Source organism: Sciurus carolinensis, chromosome 11 (assembly GCF_902686445.1).
Source record: "Sciurus carolinensis chromosome 11, mSciCar1.2, whole genome shotgun sequence".
NCBI lineage: Eukaryota > Metazoa > Chordata > Mammalia > Rodentia > Sciuridae > Sciurus > Sciurus carolinensis.
Genome location: NC_062223.1, coordinates 99,144,390 through 99,167,891, shown reverse-complemented (window position 1 = coordinate 99,167,891; position 23,502 = coordinate 99,144,390). Strand labels below are relative to the sequence as shown.

Below are 23,502 nucleotides of genomic sequence, written 5' to 3'. Positions count from 1 at the left end.
TAATACACCAATATAAAAGGGAGAACAAACAAAAAATATTCTCTCTACTTTCTTCAGTTTCCTTAAATAACTGTTTCAATTATGCATCTAAGGGTTCTCCAATCCTGATTACTATCTGGTCAGTTTATTTTGAGCATTATGTGATGTCATGATTTTCTGATGATCTTGATGCTTGTTGGCAGGAACTGTCATTTGGGAACTGAAGGATAAGGTGTCTGTTCCATTTTTCCTAGTGTGACTATGTGTGTGCCTGTCTTTCCAGAAATTCTAAGCAGTCTGCTTATTTTCTCTAAACCACTAGTCACTTCCACTATTCCAGTGCTGAATGGCACCCAGATCTAGGTTTGCCTGGAGTCTGCTTTTGCAACTGCATTAGTAGCAGAAGGCAAGTCAAACCCAAGTCTGTTCCAAATATGTTGAGGTGTATTATTCAGAAAGAACTAGGAGAGTGCCCAGGAAATGTAGTCTGTTCCCACAAACATTTTCCAGTAGCCAGGATAATTCCAGATGGCTTATCATTAGGTATGGTCAGGTATTACAGGATTCTGCCTAGCTCTGAGCAGAATCGCTGTGGATTAATCATCCCCAACTTCCAATGTCACTGTGGTATCCAACAATGTCAACAAGATGTGTCACTCTGAGCCAACAGTTCATTAAGACAAGCACAATACTGGGATAGGACACAGACACACATTGCCATTGACTGACGATAGGTTGAACCAGTCAGGGGTGATACTAGCTGGAATAGAAACCTGATAGACTAGGAACTCAGGTTTATCTTGGCACTGGGCTCGGTCTCCAAGCAGGCCAGGGTATGGGGCCTATAGGATTTGCTCAGTATTAGGATTCACCACCCCAGCACTAAATTTCTGTACTTACTACCCTTTCATATATCTCAGCAAGTTGAATCTGTACGCAAGGCTGCCTAATTTGGAGTACTGATGGTGACAGCAGTCCATGAGCTCTCTAGGCAGACCCTAAGTTTGGTCTCACTTGAATCACCTGATCATAAAGACCCATGCAGTCTCTGAAGAGGGTTGGTGTGTCCTACTCCCACTTCAATGCTGAATGAAATTTAAACATATCCAACAAACATATAGGTGTCCACCTGATACTGGGAAGGAGCTACAGGCTTCCTCTGTGAACCCTGAAAACTTCAGTTTTGACCCAGTTCTGGGTTTCATTGAGGTGGGCCTCGCACTGGGTCGCATGACTAAACCCTGTGCTAGCTTTCTGGTGTACTGCTTCTCAGCAGGTGGAGTCTTGCTTCTTCTCCAGCCATGGGAGATGGGGAGGCAGGCAGCTGCATGACCTAAGGCAGTTCTAGGCACTCAGTCAGGGAGTACTGAACTAGTGGTAGGGGTTATGGGACTTTGTCTAGCTCTGGAATTCTGCAGGGGAGGTCTGGGATTAGCTTTCAAGCATGAAACTTAGACTTGCAACTCAACTTCCTGCCTTTTTAACCAGAAACTGTGAACCTGCTTTCCTAAGCTCTTGTGAAAGTATTTAAGGCAGGAAAAGTTGTTCAACCTGATGAGTCCATGGGGACAATCACCAGAAGATCTTACTCAGCTGCCATCTTGCTGCCTCAATCCACTTTTAATTTATCTGGTGTTAGATAAAATGCAAGACATTTAGTCAGTTACATTTGAATTACAGATAAATATCAAATGCATTTTTATATAATTATGTACCAAATATTTATGTAATATATTTATACATGCCTTTTAACTTAGGATAGACTTCATTCCAATAAACCTATTGTAAGCTAAAAATACTGTAGGTTAAAAATGCATTTCACACAGTTTGTCTTCCAAACATCTTTATTTAAGTTCACCTGCCCTCAACATACTCAGACCACTTATAATTGTCTACAGTTGGGCAATGTCATTTAATGCAAAGCCTATTTTATGATAATTTTATCAATTTGTTGAATACCTATATCCAAAACTTGCTGGCAGTGCAAGGCACTGTAGAGTATCTATTGTTTTCCCTCATAATTGCATTTGAAAACTGTATGCTACTGTCTGGCATTGGGAGAGAACATTGATAGTACATTACTAGACTGGGAAAAAATCAAACTCAAAATTCAAAGTATTTTTTCTACTGAATATGTATTACTTTATCACATTCACATCATTATAAAGTAAAATACTTGTAAAACCATCATGAGTTAAACCATCATGAGTTATGCACCATCTGTTCTAAAGAAAGTATTCATGCCCAGCACAGAGGTACTCACCTATAATCCCAGATGCTTGAGAAATTGATGCAGAAGAACTATGAGTCCAAGGCCTGCTTGGACAACTTGGTGAAACCTTGTCTCTAAATTAAAAATAAACAAATAAATAAAATGGGCTAGAGAAATATCTAAGTGGTGAAGCACCCTGGGGTTCAATCCAAGTATGGGGGCTAAGAAATACTTCTGTTTATTTCAAATTTAAGTTTAACTAGGTCTCATGATTTTTTTATTGCTCACTCTGGAAATCCATGATTAGTCAGATCACTGTAACATGGTCACAGGAAGAGATTCTAGGAAATGTAATTGACCTATGTGCTCAGGAAAAATAAAGGAGATTTCAGTTAATAAAGAGCAATATGTCTCATATTGTTTCCTTGTAGATATGTAGACTCATTACACAGTATTTCTTTTGCAAGAGCCAACCTCAACCCTTCTTCACCCTTTCCTTTTCTTCGGTTTTGAAGATTGCATTGACATGCTCCTTTATTCTCCTTCTTCTGGTGTATTTCCGTGCTTTGGAGGCAGAGATGGAAAACAGAAGAATTAGAGTAGCTTGGGGTCAGATTATTGATTTCCCACCCCATCATCATAGTGTGACTATTTCATGTATTTAGGCCCAATCTCTTCATCAGTTTTCTCCATAAATGAATCATATGCTACTTATTTCTCCATTATGTGTAGATAGAATTGTGTAGGCCTTCTCTTTATGGCTGGTATCACCTGCTTCTCTTGTTGATATGTATACTTTTTGAAAGTGTCTGCTCAGATTTAGATTAGATGTCTACCATTACTCTGCCAGGAAAAAATAGATCATGTGTCTGAGAATATTCAACACCCCAATCATGCCTGAGACTTTTTTCACCAGTAGAAGAAAATGACTACTGCTCTGAAAGAGCCAGTCTTCTCTTAAAAGAAAATACTTTCAATTACTAAATCTGAGGGAGTTGTCTCACAAGGGGTACCAATTATCTTCAAGATGCCCACTTAGCACCACTATTTCCCTTACTTCTAAATCAAGATTTAGATCCCAGAAAATCACATGTATAATGGCCTTATCTGGAAGGAAGCAGCCTGCTCACAAACAGAGTTCACCATAGCATGGGGCTAAGGAGCGAGGGGGTTGGGAGCATGACAGTTTACATTGTACTTGACAACACAAGTGAGTCATCCAAGGTTTTAAAATCAAATTGTTTTACACAGGCATAACAAAATGGTAGAAATGAGAAAATATCTAAACACACATTCACAAACAAATCTCTTAAAATGCAACATTGCTATATAAGAATACTACAAATTTTATCAAATAACATAAATTTTTACTTTCATATTTTCATATATATATGATTTTTATGGCAAAAATAATGTTTTTAAAATTATTGATTTTTTTAGTTGCACATGACAGTAGAATCCATTTTGACATAATTATAAAAGCATGCAATATATCTTGTGCTAATTCAGCCCCCTCCGATACCTCTCCTTCTCTTCCCCTCTCCCCACCTCCTTCTCCTTTCCCTTTATGGATCTTTATTAAGTTGTAATTCTTAGCAAACTTCCATAATGTAGATGACTGATTGTCTGTAAAAATAAAAAAGATGGGATGGAGGTAACTATGAGACCAAAAGATATTACTTCATATTATTAGTGTAATTCTCTTTTTTGACAATTGAGTCAAATACTTTTTCTATCCTTATCACTTATGTCTCAATTGTGCTTGAAGATTTTAGTAACTTCAGAGAAAAAAAGTTTGAGTTTCTTATTTTATAATGACAATTGATATTTCAAGCAAGATGTACAATGGATTTATACTCTGATATGAAATTATGATTTAAATTAGTCTACAGCTTCATTTAGTAGTAATATTTCCTGTGATATATCTGACATTTTGTCAGAAAAATTTCAAGAACTATAAATGTAATTCTTTGTGAAAGCACTATTTTGAAAAAACGGAGTTGACTTTCTATATTAATAATATATCCAGAATACAATTAGAATGACCACACATCAAATTTTTATTTCCAGTGTTCTCCAGCATAGTAGGGTGATACAATGTTAAAGTTTGGATGTGGGATGTCTCCCTAAAGCTCACATGTGAGACCATGCAAGAAGGTTTAGAGGAGAAATGATTGGGTTATGAGGCCTTGAACAATCAGTGAATTAATCACCTGATGGGATTAATCGAGTGGTATTAGAAGGTGGGTGGAGTGTAGTTGGAGAAAATGGGGCATTGGGAGCATGTCTTTGGGGTACATATTTGTATTTGGCAAGTGGAGATCCCTTTCTGCTTCCCAATCATCATTTGAGTTGTTTCCCTCTTCCAAATTCTGCTGTCATGGTGTTTAGTCTCACCTCTAGCCCTTTGGATTGAGACCTCTGAAACCGTGAACCCTCAAATAAACTTTTCCTCCCTAAAATTGTTCTGGCCAGATCTTTCAGTCACCATAATGAAAAAAACTGACTAAAACAATAGTTTACAACAACTTAGTGTGTATTTTATAAAAATCTAGAAGAGAGGTTTTCAGAGTACCAACACAAATAAACCATAAATATTTAAGGAAATAAAATGTTACTCTGATTTTTTTTTTTTCACATTCAAAACTATCACAAGTAGGGCTGTTGGACTGAAACTAACAAAATGGAATTTAACCTGATTTTATATATCCATGATATAATCATTGTAACCCCCATAAATATGTATAATTGGTATACATCAATTATAATATATTTTAAGGTATAACTTATACAGATCTGTTCATTATTTCTGATTTAGGCTTGGATATATTTACAAACTATATGCCTTTTCTGAAACATTATCCTTGAAAGAAAATTATTTGGACCATCTCCAAAACAGATAAGATTCCAGTAAATAGAACTATTTGACCACAGACCTGTCATTATTACAAAGAGAATGCTTCATCAGCAATTCAAGTTTTAACTAATCTGTTGAACATATTCTTTTTTAAAATTGGTCTCACCTTGAGGTGGTTTATTGTTTTTTGGTTTTTTTTTTTTTTTTTTTTTCTTTCAGTGCTGAGGATTGAACACAGTGCCTTGTGCTTGCAAGGCAAGCACTCTACCAACTGAGCTATATCCCCAGTCCACCTTGAGTTTTTTAAATCTGTCTTTCCTTGGCCCATAAGTCAAATTTAACTGATATTTGAATAGGCATTGATCATCTTATAAATATGCATTTAGTTGTTCAAATCTAACAGATAAAATTTACAAGACACATCATATTATTAAGTATACATATTAACATGTGCAGTGCAATCCATAAAATTTACCAAAAAAAATGTATAAAAACAAAATTTTTTTTGATTTTTTAAAAAAATAAACATATCCTATTTTGGTTGTTTGTCTTATATATCTAATCAGTTATTCAGAATGTATTTATTGAATCTACCATGTGCAATACAGGTTTTGTTTATTTTTATGAAAATAAGTCAGATATGTTCTTTCCTCCTAGCATTTTTACTGTATATAAAGGAACACTTCGTAAGTATAACTCAGAAACATATTCACTAGGAAGCCCTCATTGAATTCCAATAATGGATTAAGCAAATTTATTTTCTGTTCTTAAAGCAGATTTCCCAAAGTTCTATAATAGATTTATTATTTTACATGGAAGTATTTGATCTACCAACTAAACCTGTTATTATCTTTGAAGGCTGGGACTATTTTTTAAATATCTCTTTTATTGCAATAGCGTAGAACAAATGCTAAAATATATCAAAATCTAAATAAATATTCATCAGTTTCAATTTTCAAACTGCTCTGTTTGATTAATGATAGTTCCAGCAGGAAAGAGAAGTCACATTAATGCAGTACCTTGTGACTGGCAGCAAAAAAACTCTTTATTTGCTCTCATACCTGAAAGGCAAGAGGAGAACAGTTACTATAAACCCAAGAAATCACTCTATGGGGAAGGACACCTCATAGTAGTCCTGAGCTACAATAGAACCATAGTTCTATTTTATACTCCTCAACTCTCCAATTCCTTCCTAGATCCTATTATTTGCTGAATCCAAATGAAAGCCAGAGACCCAGGCTATGGGATCAGTTTCCAGAGGTAAGTGGCAGGATACAGCATGGTGAAAAGTGACTAAGCAGAAACCACAGGTGACATCAGTCACGATAATGACCTAAATTTGCATATGTGAATGTGAACAAACCCAAGATTATCAGCAAAAGAAAAAAAAATATAAAGTCAAAGATATTAAGGCAAAAATAACAACAAAAACCTAAGTCTGTAATTTTGTATTTGAGAAACCCCAGTGTAATTCATTTATTTTTCCTAGCACTATACAACATGGCTCATAGGTCTGAGCACAGAAAAGGTTTAGAAACCATGAAAACCAGTGTAAGCAAAGATCTGGTATCTAAATTATTGTCCTTAATATTGTTTTTCAATAAATCAAATTTGAGCTCTTAAGAACAACAACTTTAGGAATAATGCAGAGTCTAGCAGATGATTCTACATGGTGGTGTTGGGCAGAAAGCACAGAAAGAAAAAATCACTGAAGTTTTATGAAGAGGGCATGAGAGAGAAGATAGATGGATTACATCAATGTCAGTTTCTTTACTGGGATGTGGTACTACACAGGCATGTAAAATGTTACTTTTGGGGAAAAAGGTGAAGAATATACAGGATCTCTTTTTCTTTCAGTTCTTATAAGTGTATGTTAATCTATAATAATAAAATTAAAAAGTTAAAAACTAAGATTTCAAAATACCTTTCTAAAGGAAGAAATTTTTAAAAAAGAAACAAAAGATTGAACTAACTTGAATGGACTTCAATTTAATGGACAGGATGGTTTATTTGATCATTAAAACAAAGAATAAAAATACTTTATTAAAATATATGAAATAGTCATAAATTCAAAGTTTTAAAAAATAATTTAGAAAAAAATTAACTCAGTAGACTATATAGAGGGCACCAATTATTTAGAAGACTGATAAATAGAAGGAACTCTCCAAATATTTATGCTATGTTCCCTTGTTAACTGTGTTTCAGGTTCATCAAACAATTCATCAAGAAACGTTTTTTTCAGAGGTGAATTGGAATTAGAAGGTGAGTTTTAAAAATTATTTTTCACCCTCTAATGAAGTGACAGACCTAGAAATAATCATAAACGCAAGATAAAACTGTTGAATAAATGATTGATGGGTAAGTGAAGTGGTTAATTTGAATTGTCAACTTGGTTGGATGAAGAGATGTCGATGATTAAGAGGCTTCTGGGTGTGCATCAAGCAGTGTATCTAGTTATGCATTTTGTCCACAATGGCCACCTGCAGGCTGCAGTAGCTACCCAGTCCAAAATTCAGAAATCCCAGAAAAAGAAGGAACAGATTAATACATCTCCTAGAACTTGGTATGTGGCTATTGATTTGGCAAATGCTTTTTTCTCCATCCCAGTGCATAAGGACCACCAGAAACAATTTACTTTCAACTGGCAAGACCAGCAATACACCTTCATTGTCCTTCCTCTCCAGTCCTGTGTCACAGCTTAGTTCACAGAGATCTTGATCATCTTTCTCTTCCACACTGGACCATTATATTGATGACATTATGTTGGTTGGACCAACTGAACAGGAGATAGCAACCACTTTGAACATGTTAGTGGAGCATTTGCATATCAGAGGATGGGAAATAAATACCACTAAAATCCAGGGGCCTTCAACTTCAGTAAAGTTTTTAGGAGTCCAGTGGTGTGGGACCTGCTGGGATATTCCTTCTATGGTAAAGCATAAGTTGTTGCATCTGGCCTCTCCTACAAATAAGAAAGACGCACAATGCCTAGGGCCTATTTGGATTTTGGAGGTAGCACATTCCTGACTTGGGTGTGTTACTTTGGCCCATCTACTGAGTGACTCGAACACTTCTTGTTTTGAGTGGGGTCCAGAACAGGAGAAGGCTCTGTAACAGGTGCTGTGCAGGCTGCTCTGCCAGTTGGGCCATATCACCCAGCAGATCCAATGGTACTCGAAGTGTCAGTGGCAGATAGGGATGCTGTCTAGAGCCTTTGGCACGTCCCATAGGTGAATCACAGAGGAGGCCATTGGGATTTTGGAGCAAGGACCTGCCATTATCTTCAGACAACTACTCTCCCTTTGAGAAACAGCTCTTGGCCTGCTACTGGGTCTTAGAGGAAACTGAACACCTGACCATGGGCCACCAGGTTAATATGTGACCTGAGCTGCCCATCTTGAACTGTGTGCTATCTGACCCACCAAGCCATAAAGTTGGTCATGTACAAAAGCACTCCATCATCAAGTGGAAGTGGTACATACGTGATTGGGCACCAGAAGGAAGAAGCAGTTTACATGAAGAAGTGACCCAAATGCCCATGGTTCCTACTCCATGGTAGTACATTCTGTCCCTCAGCATGAACCTATGGTTTCATGGGGTGTACCTTGTGATCAAGAACAGAGGAAGAGAAGACTAGGGCTTAGTTCATGAAAGGTTCTGAATGATATGCAGGTATCACCCGGAGGTGACAGCTACAGTACTGGCTGCTAGCCTTTTTGGAATGACACTGAAGGACAGTGGTGAAGGAAAATCTTCACCATGGGCAGAACTCCAGGCAGTGTATCTGGTTGTGCATTTTGCCTGAAAGGAAAATGGCCAGATGTGTGACTGCACTCTGACTCATGGGCTGTAGCCAATGATTTGGCTAGCTGGTCAGGAAAATGGAAAGAACATCGTTAGAAAATTGATAAGGACATCTGGGGAAGAAGTATGTAGATATACCTCTCTGAATGGGAAAAGGGTATGAAGATATTTGTGTCTCATGTAAGTGCACACCAAAAGGTGACCACAGCAGAGGAGGGTTTTACCAATCAGGTACATAGGATGACCCAATCTGTGGATAGCAGTCAGCCTCTTTCCCCAGCCACCCCTGTCTTTGCCCAATGGGCTCATTAACAAAGTGATCATGGTGGCAGGTTTGGTGGTTAAACGTGGGCTCAGTAGCATGGACTTGCACTCACCAAGGCTGAGTGCCTAATTTGCCACCAGCAGAGACTGACACTAAGCCCCCAATATGGCATGATTCCCCAGGGATATCAGCCATAACCTGGTGGCAGGTTGATTATATTAGACCACTTCCATCATGGAAAGGGCAGTGGTTTGTCCTTACTGGAATAGACATTTATTCTGGTTATAGATTTGCCTTTTCTGCACACAGTGCTTCAGCCAAAATGACCATCCATAGACTTACAGAATGCCTTATCTATCATGGTATTCCAGACAGCATTACTTTGGACGAAGGAACTCACTTCACAGCCAAAGAAGTGATGTAATGAACTCATGCTCATGGGATTCACTGATCTTACCATGTTCCCCACCATCCTGAAGCAGCTTGTTTGAGAGAACAATGGAAAGGACTTTCAAAGATGCAGTTATAGCACCAACTAGGTGGCAATACCTTGCAGGGCTGGGGCAAGGTTCTTCAGAAGGCTGTCTATACTCTGAATCAGCATTTAACATATGGTACTGTGTATTATATTGCTAGAATTCATGGGCCCAGGAATCAAGGGGTGGGGACAGGAATGGTACCACCCACCATTACCTCTAATGACTCACTAGGAAAGTTTTTCTTCCTGTCCCTGCAACCTTATGTTCTGCAAGCCTAGTAATCTTAGTTCCAGAAGGAAGAATGCTTCTACCAGGAGATATAATGACTTCCCCCTGGTCCCTTTGGACTCCTCATGCCTCTGAGTCAGCAGGCTAAGAAGGGAGTTACAGTGCTGGTGGGGGTGATTGATTCAGATTACCAAGGGGACACTGAACTGTTACTTCACGATGGAAGTAAAGAAGCCTACTCCTGGAGTGCAGGAGATCCCTTAGGTATTACCCTGTCCTGTTATTAAAGTCAATGGGAAACTATAACAACCCGATTCAGGCAAGATGACAAATGTCTCATACCTTTCAGGAATAAAGATGTAGGTCACACCTCCAGGTAAAGAACCAAGACCTGTTGAGTTGCTTGCTGAAGATAGAGGGAATACAGAATGAGTAGTAGAAGAAGGTAGTCATAAATACCAACTACAACCATGTGATCAGTTACAAAAATGACGATTGTAATTGCCATGGATATTCCTTCCCTATTCCATTAAGAATATGTTTATGCATACTTACACATGCCTTAAGAGGAAATGTTCTTTACTCTCCTGTTATTCATCATGTAATTTAGTATTGACTGACATAATATCAGTAATGTTTTTATTTTTTCTTCTATTCTGGAGAGAGAACTAGTACATTTTCATTTCTCCAAAGATAGTTATGTTAGATGGAATTATGAACTGTTATTGTGTTGATTTGGAGATGAAGTATGATGTAGAGTCATGTTTGTATATTAAGTTGACAAAGGGTGGACTTGTAATGATTAATTTGAATTTTCAACTTGATTGGATTAAAGAAGATTAAGATCAGTAAAAAAAAGACAGATGATTAAGAGATGATGATTATGAGGCATCTGGGTGTGTCATTGAGGGCATGCCTAGGAATGATTGTATTGTGTGATAGTGAACTGAAGTGGGAACCCTCCCTAATCATGAGCAGTACCCCTCAATAGGACGGTGGCTTGGATGGAATAAAAGCTGGAAGAACAAGCAAGTAGATGAAGATGCAAGTTTGACTCTCCTTGAACTGGTTCTTGATTGCTGCTTTGATCCTATAAGGATATCAAACTCTCCATTCTTCACTCTTCAAACTGGACTCTACCAGTGATTCTCCAGGGAATTTCCAGACACCTTGGCCTTGGACTAGGGTAGCAACGTTGATCCTTCTTTTTCTGGGACTTTCGAGTCTTGGACTGTGCAGCTATTGGTTCCACCAGTTCTCCAGCCTACAGGTGGCCATTATGGACCATCCAGCTTCTGGTGGTGTAAGTCAATCTAACAAATTCCCTTTTGATTATAATACTTCCTGTTGATTCTGTTCCTCTAGAGAACCTTGACTCATACAGTAAGTTTACCATGAACAGATCAGGCTGACAAATCCCAATAGCAGTGATGGAACATAGGACAAATAACACTGCACTTTGTGTTGTCCTCAAGTGGAATTTAAACCACATAACTGTGAGTTATTCTTACCAAATAGGATTTAAATCTAATTAAACAGCTACATCTAATTTCCCACTTAGAAAAAACAAGGGGTCAGTGAAGGAAAACGCTATGAGTAGGCTAATTACAATATTTTGGGAATTGAAAAATCAAAGGCCCATTTTGATCAGGAAATAAATATCAAGAGAAAACAGAGAGAGGGAAATATTAAAATAAGTATCTGAGTCAAATCAACCCAGTAAAATGTATGATCTTTTATTATTTTGATTCTAACAAAGTATAAATGCCTTCATTTGGTCATGTTCGAATATTGATACAATTTAAAGTAAAAAAAGGAATTATGAAAATCTAAGAAAATACTTAAAATGTTATGTAAAAGAAAAATGGATTAATTTCAAGCAAGGAAGTTAGGAGTTTCTATAATCATTTTAGAAACAAAAGTAAAAGAAAGGGAGAATAAGAAAAAGTAGGAGGAAGGAAGAAATTTGAAGAGAATAAAGAGAAAGAGTGAAAGGAAAAGAAGGGGCAGAGGAAGGAGGAGGAACCTTAGCAGAAAAATATGCACTGTACATGTGAATTTTAATTCAGCATTGACATATTTATATATATTTACACACACACACACAAACATACATATCTTCAACTACCCCAGCAACTCACTCAAGGGATGCTTAACCAACTAACATTTTGTTACTTTTTGAGGAAAGAATTTTGTTTTTTACTGTATCTTTTCTTGCTTTGGGATTATGGAGTCGATTCAGAAAAAAAAAAAAAGGTTAATCCTTTTGTAAAATGACCTTTGATATATTTGGAGTCATTTTGTGTATTCCTCTTCAGGTTTCTGGGCTAAGCCATAATTCCAAATATTTATAGTAAAAGTAAAGTTTCTTACTTTTATCTATCATAATTTTTTTAGTGTAAAAGATTGCTGTGTATTTTATCATGTCCTTTAAAAAGGCAGTTTGAACATTTTGTATGATGAAAGTAATCATAATCAGTCAAATCATGATAGCTTTTCCATTCCTACTCAATTTTGAAAATGCCCTTATGCCACCTTTAACTGAGGATCATTACTCTTCCAAAAGGATTATTGCAACACCAGTTTGGTTTGTCCTATCAACCTTTAAAATAAATGCTATGGTGGCAGCATATGTAGCTTGTGATTTTTGTTAGGCAAATTATGAGTACATGAGGTAAAAACAACCTGTTCTACTACCAATTATTTTTTTCACATTTACTATTCTCAAAACCATAAACTCCCTATATTGTCATTCATCCCCCTTTTATGAATATTCTGACAGTTAAAACTGCTCCTTCCTCCCAGGATTTCTCAATTGTATTTGTGGGTTTGAACATTTTGTTTTCTAAGGAAAAATATCTAATCAGTTGGGCCCGGTGTTGCATGCCTTTAATCCCAGCAGTTTGGGAGGCTGAGGCAGGGTGATGAAATTTCAGAGAAAGTCTTGGCAACTTAGCAGAAGCCCTAACCAACTTAGCAAGACCCTATCTCAAAATAAAAAATATTTAAAAAATGCTGGGAACATAGCTCAGTGGTTAAGCGCCTGGCCAAAAAAAAAAAAATCTCATAGTATCCTTACAAATGTTGGTAAAGACAATGGACAGAAGGTATTTTTCCATGTAAGCATCCAATGATCTTAAACTGTTTTCCATGACTTTTATTATTATGTTTTATAGATTTTCACCCAAATTTTGTTATCCATCTCCTTTGTAAATGATTCTCCAAATTTCATTAGCAAAAATTTGTGTAATTACTTTGAAAACATATCTCAGTCATTTGCAAAACGGAAGATGAAGGTGACAAGTGCGACTTGCTTTTTTATTGCATAAAGCTGGCATTTTCAGTGTCTCTATTACTGTCTTTTCTAATTATTGCATAATTGCTTCTTAAAAATAGAATTTATATTACTTAGTTATAAAATGTTTACTATGCTACTCTTTCAGGTTACCTCATTATATCTTATATCTATAGAAGACAGTAATTTATTTCTCTTTAATACCTAATTTGAATCAATTTGGAGTCAGTATCATTGTTGTCAGGAAATTTTTATTTTATTATACTTTGAGCCAATATCTTTCTTTGATTTATTTCTAAAATTAAAAAATTTCCTTTTTTCTATATCCTGCATCTCAGACATGACCTGTGTCCTAGAATTAAGTCTTGGTGATTTTCCCTTAAAGGTTCCTTAACCCAATGGGTTGTTTTGTTTTGTTTTCTTAATTATCAGCTTTTGGCATTGTGTTGTTGCTGTTTTTTATTTTGTATGTTACTGATTCACTCCATGGAATCTTACTCTTTCTTCAACACTCCATCATAATAATTATTTATCCTTACAATCTTTGTATCAGACATCTTTTAAGCATTTTACATATAAAACATATTAAAACTTCAAAACCGACATAGGCATTTCATAAACATTTCTAATCAATATCCCAGCTTTATAATTACAGGAGCACATGAGGTTTGATTTTTCCACCAGTTAAAAGTAAGACATAGTCATATAGTCTGCTTTGACTATTTAGATGTGAGTAGAAATTGTTTCCGATGAGGGTAGGAGTATTCCACAGGCTCAGTTCCATGCCTCTACCCGCTGGTGGGAATTATGGGACCATGTGCTGTTATGGAGATGCCTTAATACTGAAACGATAGGGCGCCCTATGCCTGCTGGTGGATAAAATCTGTCCTCTTGTGTCACCCAGACCAGCAGTGGGCTTTCCATGAGCAAAGAGGAAACTTTGTTTGTGTTAATTCTCTGAGGGTTTTAATTTAAAGGGTGTAATTATCTTTGATCAAAAGGTTTTCTGAAAAGAATACACACACACACACACACACACACACACACACACAGAGGCTAAAAAGAGCTTATAGATGATAATTAAAACCACGAGACTAGTGTGATAACAAGAAAACTATTTGCACTGTCATTGTCTTTTCTTTCAAATATTCATACTTTTAACTGTTTTTACACTATCAATGCTGTGATAAAATTATAATTTATTTTAGCCATGCAAATATTCCAAAATTTGAAAAATCAAACTGAAGAACAGAAAGAAGTAAAGGGGGAGGTAGGAGGAAAATTAAAAAAGAACATAGTCAAGTATGTCAAAAGCTCTAATAAATAAATTTATAATTTAGATTAGATAATAAGTGTATAGTAGTAAACTATCATATTGTATATTTGGGGATTCAGTTAATAATCACAATTGAATTTTTGAAGTATAATATGTATATAGGCAACACCACAATTTAATAATGTATTAACTATTGTTATTTTATTGCTTTTAGGCAACCTAAGCTTCTAAAAGGTCTACTGCTTAAAGTGCACTAATGGTAGAACTTGCACATACACTAGATATAATCATTTACACATTTTATGTCATTAAAACAATTTGTAAATAATGCTGGCAGTAGCAATAAGAATAACGTCTTTCTTATTTATCTTACTCAAATATATTTTTTGAGTCCATTTGTTTAAATATCTAGGGTATTTAGTAACTTTTGAGTAGCCTATTTCACAGTAGCAAGAGATCATTTCATAACTTCCCTGAATTGCTACTTTGTAGGTAAAAAGATAGATGGTATAGGCCCTAACCTCTTGGTTGAATGACTATCTTTTCTCTGCTGATCCAGAAGGCAATTTAATACCCAAGACTTCTTCCAAGTCATTTTTGGGGGTAAAGGTTTTGATGCACTAAGAAGTGTGAGAATTATTGCTATTTAACAAAGTAAAAAAATAAATTACATTTATTGAGCTCTGATAGCAAGATAGCCATTAGTACTGCCATTACCTTTTCTTTCAAGTATTCACACTTTTAACTATCTTCACACTATCAATGATGTGATAAAATTATAATTCTAATTTATTTTTGCATGAGATCTTGAGTCATCTATTATACTAATGAGGGAGCAATGCATATTTCTGAGTACATTGTAGCAATTAATATCCATAAGTGCTCATTTATTCAAAATATATGCACCATGCGCTTATTTTGTGCTTATATCATTTCTTGTGTGCAGGCATTTGCATAAGTGAGTATTTTTGTTTTATCATAATCATGTGCTACTTACTATTTTACAAATAAAAATAAAGTCAAAATCTCTGGTGCCAAATATGTATTTTAATTTATTAATTATAATCACTATTTAGACATTAAAATTCTGTTGTCTGATCTGTTGGTAAAATTATGGCTTTCCTTAAATCACACTTTAAGAAATAGAAAATTCTGGTAATAGCTGCAAAACGTTTAGCAGTGACTATCACATCCTGACTATGTGACTAATGCAGAATTAAGAGTATAATAAAGCATTAATCAGGAATTTCTTTATTAATAGTGATTTCCACCAAAACAATCAGTCATGTCTATGAACTTCCAGTGACAAAGTTTCATATTAGTTGACAATGTCCTTGACTTAGGACACATTTATTTCTTAAAAGTATTACTTTATATAATTGTATATAATATGTAATTGTAATTTCTATTTCTATTAATATAGGGAATAAGATTCCAGCTCTTTTGAAAAAAAGACATTCACATTGGCAAGCATAATTCTGTTTTCACAGTTGTTTGGTAAAAACTGGGTTCATAGTCACAACACTTGGTACTTAATAAAATTTCGCAAATTATTTGTATATTAAGAATTACATAATCTATGATTTTGTTAGATAACTGGATGAATAGATATAGTGGTCATTTGCTGGCATAAAATTACAGAGTATATATTACAGGGTATCATTTTAGGACAAGTCACTATTGGTGATGGGACATGTGAAAAAGTTAAATAGTTGAATTCATAGTCTTGTGGTTGTGTTGCAGAAATTAAATTCCAGGAAGGTACAGGCAATATACAGCAGTTCATTTCCTCTACGTAGCATATTGGTTAGGAATACTGGGATCCTGCTTGCTCGTGAGGGTGACGTTTCACACAGAAAGGAACAAGTCAAGAAAATTAGAGGTTATTCCCCATGAAAAGCACCATGATCGGGAGGCAGGTAGGAATGTCACTCCAAGCAGGTCCCACCTTCACATGAAGGGATCAGAATTTTCTCACCTGAGATGCAGGTCATAAGAATATAGAGCTCTGAGGAGGTCCCCAAGGGAGCTGACTTTATTTGGAAAGGTGTATGGAGAATTTCAAGTTTAAGAGTGCACTCGATTAACAAAAAAAACAAAAAACAAAATAAACATAGTTTGTTAGTAAATAATAGAAATAGGAGCTGACAGATCCATGAAAGTAACATGTTACACACCATGCCAGTAAATTTAACAAAGAAAGAGATAACTTAGAAGAGCCTTTTTGGGGTCAGAGCAGACTTCAAGAATTGGCCTTGAAAATTTGCCTTAGTGTCATCAAGGGTGATTGTCTTCAGAGGCAATGAAGATGTCAGTAAAATAATGAAAAAATATTTTTTCTTGCAATGAGAACCTGTAAGAAAGGAGAAGTGACTAAATTAAAATCTAAAAAAGTATAAATAAAAACACATTTTACTAGACATAAAGATGGGTATTTTATAATGATGATAGGGACAATTAATCAGGAAGACATATCAATTGTAAATACACGTGGACCTAACAAAATAGTATAAAGAAGAAACCAACTGAATTGTAGGATATAGAGAATTCAATAATTATTGAAGAGACAAATAACTCAATTCCAGTAATTGGTACAAATATGCAGACAATTAAGAAGGAAAGATAAGACTTGAAAATACTGTAAATCAAGAATACTTAAATATATCTATAGATCAAACCCCTTCCTCCAAAAAACACTATGTGTATACCTCTGAAGTGCAAATGGAATAGAATTGGATGTTTATTAGGAAATAAAATAAGCCTCAACACAAATATAAGGAAAATAATATCTGGCTAAGTATGCCTTCTCCAACCTCAATAGAAAAAAATTGGAAATAAAGAATAGAAAGACATTTAGGAAAATCATAAATATGTGTACATTAAGCAATGTAACCCTAAGTAATCAAAAGATTAAAGAATAAATCACAAAATAAATGTCAAAATACTTCTAAATGGAAAACATAGCTATAAAAGCCTCATTAAAAATATAGAAAGTCCTGGAGTCCTGGGCTGGAGATATAACTCAGTTGGTAGAGTGCTTGCCTCGCAAGCACAAGGCCCTGGGTTCAATCCCCAGCACTGCAAAAAAAAAAAAAAAAAAAAAAAAAAAGTCCTGAAATCACCAACATAACTGTACCTATGATACTACAAAAAGAAGAAATCAAATATAATTCATTAAATAAATGGAAATCATAAGAATAGAACAATTAAAAATCAGAGAAAACAGTGCAGAAAATTATTAATATTAAGTGATTAAAACATTGCAAACATTTATCTATGCTGACCAAGTTACTAACAAGAGAGAGAAAGAGAAAATGCACCCAAAATCTTGGGTTACTAAAATCAGGATTGGTATAGAAATATATCTGCCAGCCTAAAACTGTTTTTTTCAAATATGGTACTATATAGGAATCCCATATAAGTGAATACCATGAACAATTGTGTAACAATACATTAAACGAAATGTAAAAGATCCTAGACAGAAATAAATTACAAAACCTACTTTAAGAAAAAAGTAGAAAACCTTGATGGACATTGATGAACATGTGATCCAGAAATTCCACTTCTAGGTATATATCCAAGACAATGAAATCATAGAAACACAAAAATTAGTACAAGTATGTTCATTACTCATAGTAGCCAAATAGCAGAAACAACCCAAATGTCCATCAAGTGATGAATAAAAAAATAAAACCTATTATAATCACAAATGTAGCATTATTTTACTACAAAAGTAGTGAGTTATTGAAACATTTGACCCAAAAATACCTGGAAATTATTGTGAGATGAAAAAGTAAAAAAAATTAGCACTTACTATGATTCTGTTTATATGAATTGTCCAGAATTGGCAAATATTTAGAAATAAGAGTAGATCAGTATTTACTAGGTCAGGGGAGATGAAACTAACAATGACTATTAATATTTTTGGTTGTTTTCTTTGAGTTGATTAATAAATTTAATTTTTTTGTAGTGATGATTATACAAATCTGGTAACATATTAAAACATTGAGCTGATTGGGTGCAGGTATTTGATATGTGAGCCCCAGGAAACATTCAAGAGTTCCTGCCCACCCTCCTGCAGAAACAGGAAATAAACTGTCAGTCTTGCCTACCCTTTTGTGGACAGAGGAACTAAAAATAAACCCCCCAACTCCCAGCCCCAAATGCAGAAAAACTACCAGGTAGTCCAATCTACACTGTTTGAGTTCATAGGAAATGGAGGGTGATCCTGCCTCCACTCCCCCAAACCCCATGACTTTATAAGGCAGTCTGGTCACTTTTTCTGTGAACCTTGACCTACTGAGTCCCTTGAAGAATTTCTCGCAACCCTCAAACATTTGATATGTGATGTGGTCCTTCTGCACTGCTATACAAGTGTCAGCCATGCCCACAAAGATCCTGAAGAAAAATCCTGTTCCTGTACAAACTCATAAAATCAAAGTTGATCTGCCTGAGCCTGTAGAGCAGCCCTGTCCCCATACAACTGGCAGAAACTGATGCGTACTCAGCATTAGCAGCCATGCAAACCATACCAAGAGACACAGGGAAATCTATTTGAGTGCAGTTCTTCCCAGCTCTTGAAGTAATCTGACAAACACCTGCAGCCTAGGGTACCAAAACATCCATAGACTTTGCTGACATCATGGTAAAGTATGAAAACAGAGACTTCACTACTGTACTTGCCTAGTATCAAAGTCAGCGTAGCTGATCCAACCAACAATCTGGTACACTTCTAGGAGAAAATCTTTTACTATGAAATCCACACTAAAAAATTAATAGAGTTGACTGATTCACCCGAAGCACAAGTATAAAGCTAGGCACTTGAGACATGGAAAAGCTAGATAACATAATGTTTTCAAAAGAATAAAACAACTTTTTAGCTGCAGCTCCCAAAGAAAATAGACTCATAAAATTGATTGAAAATGAATTCCAAAATAATGATTTTGAGGAAACTCAATGAGATACAAGATAATAAAGATGGATTAGTAAATGAAATTAGGCAAATGATTCATAATCTCAGAAATTCAGTAAAGAATTAAAAAAAAACCCTAAAATGCCTTTGAACTGTATAACTCAATAAATTGAATATTTTAAAACACAGCTGACAGCCACAATAACAAATCAGATGAAACAGAAGAAAGGATTCATGAACTTAAAGAAGCTCATTTGAAATAAAAAAGTCAAACAAAAATATTTTAAAATAAAAACAAACAAAGAAAGCCTATAAAAACTAGTGGAATACAATTAACTGAACAAATATATAGAATGTAAGTATACCTCCAAGATATAGTGGAATTGATATCAGACCAATAAATGAAGCAAATACCACAATAAAGTGAATCACACATTTTTTTTGTTTCCCAGTGCATATAAAAGTGATGTCTGTAGTACATTATAGTCTATTAAGTGTGCAATAGCACTAGGTCTAGGAAAACAATGTACATTCCTTAATTTAAAAACATGTTGTTATTAAATAATGCTAACAATCATATGAGCTATTGAAAAATGATGCTAATACACTTCTGTGATATAGGGTTACCATATACCTTGAATTTGTAATAACTTCAATATCTGCAAAGCACAGTAAAGTGCAGTAAGACATGGTATTCCTGTATTTGCATTATGGATAATGCAGAACATAAAGAGAAGGAAAAGGTCATAGAAAATCCATTTAACGAATCTTGAGAAAAGTATGGAGATTCAGATGAAGGAAACTCAAAGACCCTGAGAGATTTAACCAAGATATATCGTTTCCAATACATTGTCAAATTGCCAAGTCCAAGTCTAAGACAAGAAGAAAATTCTCATAATAGCAAGAGAGAAGTATCAAATCACACATAAAGGAAACTTCATTAAACTAGCAGCATGCTTCTCAGCATAAACCACCTCACAGGCCAGGAGAGAATGAGAGAATGGGATGATGTACTTACAGCCCTGAAAAAAAAAAAAAAAAAAAAAAGGAAAGAAACAAAGAATTAAAATTGCCAACAAAAATCCCAGGCAAAACTGAAAATCGCCTTTCAGAAAGAAAACAATATTTTTCAAGACAATTCCTTCCTGTCTGAAAGAATTCATGACCACCAGACAGGACTTACAAGAAATGCTTGAGGTAACCATAATTCTAGAAGCAAAGGCATAGTAACTACTCTCATGAAAACACATGGCAGTATAAAACTCATTAGTAGAATGGATATAAATAAATAAATAAATAAATCTCTCAACAAATTAGATATTCAAGGAATACATCTCAATATAATAAAGACTAGATTTGATGAACCAACACAATAAAGGGGAAAAGTTGAAAGTGTTTCTTCTAAGACTGAAAATAAGATACATATCTTAAGTATTTAGTCAAACTCATTAAGAAAAGAATAAATTGTGTTTAACAAACAATGATCCTAGGTTCAATTTCCAGTGCTAGGAAAAAAAGGTTAAAGATAAAAGAGAGGGAAGAGGAACCAAGATGGCGGACTAGAGGGTGACTGCATATCCCATCGCTCCAGAACCCAGGATTCAAGAAGGGGAGGCATTGAGAGGCTTGGACTAACATAGAGCTGCGGGGTGAATCTCTCCCACTGGGTGAAGCTCCGCCTAGGAGGCAGGCCTGGACAGGGGCAGCTTCTCGGAGCAAGGCAGGGCAGCCAGAGACGTCCCCAAGCGTCCCTGCTCCCTCCAGTGGCAGGCTCCTTCCAAAGCCAGGTTCTCGGAGCAGGCTGCCCAGTGAGAGCCTTTCCACACAGAGACAGTTCCAAGCCCTGGACCCAGGTGCGGGCCCTGACCCGCAGGTGGCTTCTGGGACAACGGAAGGGCAGACAGAGACGTCCCCAAGCAACCCTGCTCCCTCCCACGACAGACTACATCCACAGTCAGCTTCTTGGAGCAGGCCACCCAGTGAGAGCCTTTCTGCACAGAGCAGCCCCCAGTCCTGGAACCAGTAGCAGACTAGGGGCAGCGTTCTTCAGAAGCATTGCATTATCAAGATGCTCCAAGACATCGGGCTACTGAAGGCTGGGAGGTGATATACTAGAAATCTACAGGGACACTGTAAGCCAAAGAGGAAATCTGCAATATCTCAGAGTCCCACTGATATCTGACCAATATGAGAAAACAAGGGAAGAAAATGTCCCAAACAAACCTAGATACTACATCAATAAAACCCAATGACAGCACAGCAAAAGAAATGTCAGAAAGGGAGTTCAGAATGTACATAATTAAAACAATCAGGGAAGCAAACGAGGAGATGAAAGAGCAAATGCAGGCATTGAAGGAGGAGATGAAAGAGCAAATGCAGGCATTAAATGATCTCACCAAACAACAGTTAAAAGAACAAATACAGGAAGCAAAAGATCATTTCAAAAGAGTTAGAGACACTGAAAAAACAAACAAACAGAAATCCTTGAAATGAAGGAAACAATAAACCAAATTAAGAACTCCATAGAAAGCATAACCAATAAGATAGAACACCTGAAAGACAGACCCTCAGACATTGAAGACAAAATATTTAACCTTGAAAACAAAGTTGGCCAAACAGAGAAGATGGTAAGAAATCAAGAACAGAATCTACAAGAATTATGGGATACCATGAAAAGGCCAAATTTAAGAATTATTGGGATTGAGGAAGGCTTAGAGAAACAAACCAAAGTAATGAACAATCTATTCAATGAAATAATATCAGAAAATTTCCCATATCTGAAGAATGAAATGGAAAACCAAGTCCAAGAGACTTATAGGACTCCAAATATACAAAATTACAACAGACTCACATGAAGGCACATTTTTATGAAAATACCTAATATACAAAATAAAAACAGAATTTTAAAGGCTGCAGGAGAAAAGAATCAAATTAAATTCAGGGGGAAGCCAATAAGAATATCAGCAGATTTTTCAATCCAGACCCTAAAAGCTAGAAGAGCCTGGAACAACATTTACCAAACCCTGAAAGAAAACGTATGCCAACCAAGAATCTTATACCCAGAAAAACTTATTTCAGATTTAATGACAAAATAAAATCCTTCCATGATAAACAAGAGCTAAAAGAATTTACAAAAAGAAAGCTGGAATTACAGAACATTCACAGGAAAATATTCCATGAGGAAGAGTACAAAAACAACAATGCAAATCAGCAACAGGAGGTGCTAGCCTAAAGGAATAGCCAAATAAAGGAGAAACCAAATCATGTCAAAAACCAAAAATGAGTCAAATGACTGGGAATGCAAATCATATCACAATAATAACCCTGAATGTTAATGGCCTGAACTCATCAATCAAAAGGCATAGACTGGCAGATTGGATTAAAAAGAAAAATCCAATAATATGCTGCCTGCAAGAGACTCATCTCATAGAAAGAGATACCCATAGACTAAAGGTGAAAGGATGGGGAAAAACATACCATGCACATGGACACATAAAAGCAAAAAAGCTGGAGTATCCATCCTCATTTCAGATAATGTGGACTTCAAGCCAAAACTAATTAGAAGGGATAAAGAAGGACATTACATGCTCCTTAAGGGAAGCATAAATCAGCAAGACATAACAATCATAAATATCTATGACCCAAACATTGGTTCATCCATGTATGTCAAACAAATCCTTCTCAATTCCAGAAATCAAAAGGACCACAACACAATAATACTAGGTGATTTTAACACACCTCTCTCACCACTGGATAGATTTTCCAAACAAAAATTGAAAAACGAAACCATAGATCTTAATAACACAATCAACAATTTGGACTTAACAGACATATATAGAATATATCATCCAACAAAGAACGAATGCATTTTCTTCTCAGCAGCACATGGATCCTTCTCTAAAATAGACCATATTTTATGCCACAAAGCTATTGTTAGCAAATACAAGAAGATAGAAATACTACCGTATATTCTATCAGATCATAATAGATTGAAATTAGAAATAAATGACAGAATAAAAAAAAGAAACTTCTCCAATACCTGGAGATTAAATAATATGCTATTACATGATGAATGGATAACAAGAGACATCAGGAGGGAAATAAAAAAATTCTTAGAAGTAAACAAGAACAAAGACACATCATATCAAAATCTCTGGGACACTATGAAAGCAGTACTTAGAGGAAGATTTATTTC

The 23,502-nt window shown here is 35.6% G+C and overlaps 1 pseudogene; it reads left to right on the top strand.

The window, feature by feature from the left end:
- The first annotated feature begins 413 nt into the window (after positions 1-413).
- Positions 414-10,316, top strand: LOC124959642 (uncharacterized; annotated as a pseudogene).
- The last annotated feature ends 13,186 nt before the right edge of the window (positions 10,317-23,502 follow it).